This window comes from Octopus sinensis, linkage group LG30 (genome assembly GCF_006345805.1).
Source record: "Octopus sinensis linkage group LG30, ASM634580v1, whole genome shotgun sequence".
Lineage (NCBI taxonomy): Eukaryota > Metazoa > Mollusca > Cephalopoda > Octopoda > Octopodidae > Octopus > Octopus sinensis.
In genome coordinates this window covers 3,765,192-3,769,830 of record NC_043026.1, presented here as the reverse complement: position 1 = coordinate 3,769,830, position 4,639 = coordinate 3,765,192, and the positions used below count along the sequence as shown (strand labels likewise).

General features: G+C 38.5%; 1 protein-coding gene across 1 annotated transcript in view; it reads right to left on the bottom strand.

Moving 5' to 3' along the window:
• Window positions 1–4,639, bottom strand: part of LOC115226325 (cyclin-G-associated kinase) — a 109,021-nt gene that overhangs the window by 86,912 nt on the left and 17,470 nt on the right. The gene's annotated exons all lie outside the window — the stretch shown is intronic.

Here is a 4,639-nt window from a genome sequence, read left to right as displayed (position 1 = left end):
GAACCATGTGGTTGGTTAGCAAGCTACTTACCCAACACAGCCCCTCCTGCGCCTGTCTCTGTGTATCTTTCAGTTTTCCATATCCATACACTAGATATATATATTTAGTTTGGTTTCTCCAGTTCCATCTTAACCCTTTAGTATTTAAACCGGCCATATCCGGCCAAAATATTTAATCTGTTTTATGTTCAAACTGACCAGATCCATGCTCTCACACCTACCCTACAATGTTATTCTACATTAAGTAATTACACCATCAAGATCTTGAAGATATGAGATAATGCATGATTAATTCAAATCAATGGGAATCAATAGGCATTATGTTTGATTGAATAATCTGAACACGAAAGGGTCAAATGAAACTAGTTAGACACTAGTTAGACCAGTGCTTTTCAATCTTTTTGCTGGAGCGGAACCCCAAGGAAACATTCCACTGGCTCGAGGAACCCCTGTGCAATAATTTAATAGTCTTATGCACACATATCTGCACAGGGGAATTAAAAATTACTGCCGATTTTAGCAGTTTTGTAACTTCTTGCAGAACCCCTGGACTGTACTGGCGGAACCCTGGTTGAAAACCACTGAGTTAGACACAGTCAGTTAGACACTAGTTAGACCAGTGCTTTTCAATCTTTTTGCTGGAGCGGAACCCCCAAGGAAACATTCCACTGGCTCGAGGAACCCCTGTGCAATAATTTAATAGTCTTATGCACACATATCTGCACAGGAGAATTTAAAATTACTGCCGATTTTAGCAGTTTTGTAACTTCTTGCGGAACCCCTGGACTGTACTGGCTGAACCCTAAGGTTCCACGGAACCCTGGTTGAAAACCACTGAGTTAGACACAGTCAGTTAGACACTAGTTAGACCAGTGCTTTTCAATCTTTTTGCTGGAGCGGAACTCCAAGGAAACATTCCACTGGCTCGAGGAACCCCTGTGCAATAATTTGATAGTCTTATGCACACATATCTGCACAGGAGACTAAAAAATTACTGCCGATTTTAGCAGTTTTGTAACTTCTTGCGGAACGCCTGGACTGTACTGGCGGAACCCTGGTTGAAAACCACTGAGTTAGACACAGTCAGTTAGACACTAGTTAAACCAGTGCTTTTCAATCTTTTTGCTGGAGCGGAACCCCCAAGGAAACATTCCACTGGCTCGGGGAGCCCCTGTGCAATGATTTAATAGTCTTATGCACACATATCTGCACAGGAGAATTAAAAATTACTGCCGATTTTAGCAGTTTTGTAACTTCTTGCGGAACCCCTGGACTGTACTGGCGGAACCCTGGTTGAAAACCACTGAGTTAGACACTATCAGTTACTAGACCAGTGCTTTTCAATCATTTTGCTGGAGCGGAACCCCAAGGAAACATTCCACTGGCTCGAGGAACCTCTGTGCAATAATTTAATAGTCTTATGCACACATATCTGCACAGGAGAATTAAAAATTACTGCCGATTTTAGCAGTTTTGTAACTTCTTGCGGAACCCCTGGACTGTACTGGCGGAACCCTAAGGTTCTGAGAAACCCTGGTTGAAAACCACTGAGTTAGACACAGTCAGTTAGACACTAGTTAGACACAGTCAGTTAGACACTAGTTAGACATTAGTTAGATACAGTCAGTTAGACACTGGTTAGACAAGTCAGTTAGACACTAGTTAGACACACTCAGTTAGACACAGTCAGTTAGACACTAGTTAGACACAGTCAGTTAGACACTAGTTAGACACAGTCAGTTAGACACTAGTTAGACACATTCAGTTAGACACATTCAGTTAGACACACTCAGTTAGACACTAGTTAGACATTAGTTAGATACAGTCAGTTAGACACTAGTTAGACAAGTCAGTTAGACACACTCAGTTAGACACTAGTTAGACACAGTCAGTTAGACACAGCCAGGCAAGCTCCAGACAAAACGGGGAACTGTTGGCTGTGTTGAAATTATTATGCCCCATGAAGGTATTGAAGACAGAAACTGAAAGATGCCAATCATATATATGGTGTGTGTGTGTGTGCGTGCCTTGAGTTTGTCACCCCTTTCTCCCCCCTTCCCCGCTGCTTAACAACCGGTGTTGGTTCTTGATGTCCCCATAACTTAGTTGGTTTGGAAGAAAGAAAGAAACTGAAAGGGTAAGTACCAGACTTATAGGAAAAAGAAAAGCAAGTACTCGGGTCTCATTTGTTTGACTAAAGCTTCAAGAGCAGTGCCCCAGCATGGCCACAGCCTAATGACTTAGTGCACTATATGTATGTATATATATAGAGAGAGAGACACTTACACTCGCGCTGTATACGTATACATACACACACACACATATATATATATACATATACATATACACATACTATATATATCTACACACACACACACTATATATATATATATATATATATGGTGTGTGTGTCTGTGTAGATATATATATATATATACATATACATATATACTATACACACATAATATATACATATACAAACTGTATATATACATATATACACTATATATAATACATATGCACACTATCTATATATATACACTTACACTATATAAATATATACACACATACATGTACATAGACTCTTTCTATCTATCTATCTATCTATCTATATATATATATATATATATATATATATATATATATATACGGCGTAAACACATAAATGTGAAACAAAGTGGAAAAAAGGAGTACTCAAATACCAGTGGTAGAGTAATGTGCGGACAGTTTTTGCTAGCAAAAACTGCTGCTTTAAATAAAGTATATATATATATATATATAAAGGGAGAGAGAGACCGTGTATGCGCGTACCTGCATACACACCCTCACTCACTCACTCGCTCACTCACAGAAACACTTGCTCTTTATTCACGGTCTCCCTCTGCTTGGTGTGGAGGTTGTTCAGGCTGTCGCCAGGACTTAACTTTTGCATTGTGGCATTGTCACATGCCTCTTCTAATCTACTTGTTAACTATCCTCTCTGTGCGTGTGTGAGTGTGTGTGTGGCATATTGTCATTCGTTACTGTTGTCACTGCTTGCTAGATTACACGGGTATTAGCAACGCAGGCAAGATTTCTGTTGATACATTGACGTGCATATGTGTCTGTGTATCTTCGATTTTATTGTTTTTAATTTTGTACTTGTTTCGGTCATTAGACTGAGGCCATGCTGGGCCCCGGAAAAATTTTCTTAGTCAAATAAATGGACCCCAGTAGTTCCCCACCTTTTTTTTTAAAGCCTGATACTTATTCTATGTTTTTGTTTTCACAAATTCCGCCAAGGTCGACTTTGCCTTTCATCCTTTTGGAGTCGATTAAATAAGTACCAGTTATGCACTGGGGTTGATATTTGACTTAATCCATTTGTCTGTCCTCCCCTCTGTGTTTAGCCCCTTGTGGGTTGTAAAGAAATAGGTATTTCGTCTGCCGTTAAGTTCTGAGTTCAAATTCCGCTGAGGTCGACTTTGCCCTTCATCCTTTCGGGGTCAATTAAATAAGTACCAGTTATGCACTGGGGTCGATATTATTGACTTAATTCATTTGTCTGTCCTTGTTTGTCCTCTCTGTGTTTAGCCCCTTGTGGGTAATAAAGAAATAGATTTTTGTTTTAACCCCCCCCCGTCACAAATTAACGGGGGCATAACCACACCAGCACTGTTTGTCAAGGGGCAGTTAGGGACACACAGACATAAAGAAACACATAGATACACACACAAATATATATATAATATATATATATATATATATATATATATATATATATATATATATATAAATGATGGGCTTCTTTCAGTTTCTGTCTACCAAATACACTCACAAGGCTTTGGTTGGCCCCAGGCTATAGTTGAAGAAAAATTGCTCAGGGTGCCAAACTTTGGGATTGAACCTGCTACTATGTGGTTGTGAAGGAAATTGCTTACTACACAGCCATGCCTGCACTTAGGTATATATATATATATTTACGTGTGTGTGTGTGTCTTTGTGTTGGTGTTTGTCTCCTACCATTGCTTGACAACCAATATTGATGTGTTTACGTCCCCGTAACTTGGCGATTTCACAAAAGAGATCAATAGAATAAGAACTAGGCTTACAAAGAATAAGTCCTGCGGTCAATTTCTTTGACTAAAAAACCCTTTAAGGCAGTGGTACAGCATGGCCACAGTCAAATGACTGAAACAAGTAAAAGAATATATATATTAAATAAACGTGGTTTTTGGAACACTTAAACACCGGACTGAGTTTCTCACTATTCCATAACTGTGTCCTGTGTCATTTAATAAATATTTCGGATCTTTTTGGTTTGAACGGCAGTTTTTAAAAATAATTTCCACCTAACTAAAAAATTTTAAACTTCGTATACTGGTAGAATGTGTTTATAAAACATCTTTTTCTCTTGGCTTTATTGAGAAAATTCTATAGTTTGTAAGATATTTTTTGTTTTTTTTCTTCAATTTCTGCCATTTCAACCAATCAATGATGTTTATCGAGTTAAAAAACATTCTGTGCCGTATGAATATGTCCCTCATTTAAGAAACAGATTGGGTTTATTTACATTTGTGAAGAAAAATAAATACCCTTCCCCCCCACCCCTAACCATAACTCTAATCCTAAAACATTGAAATGCAATAGATCGATACTA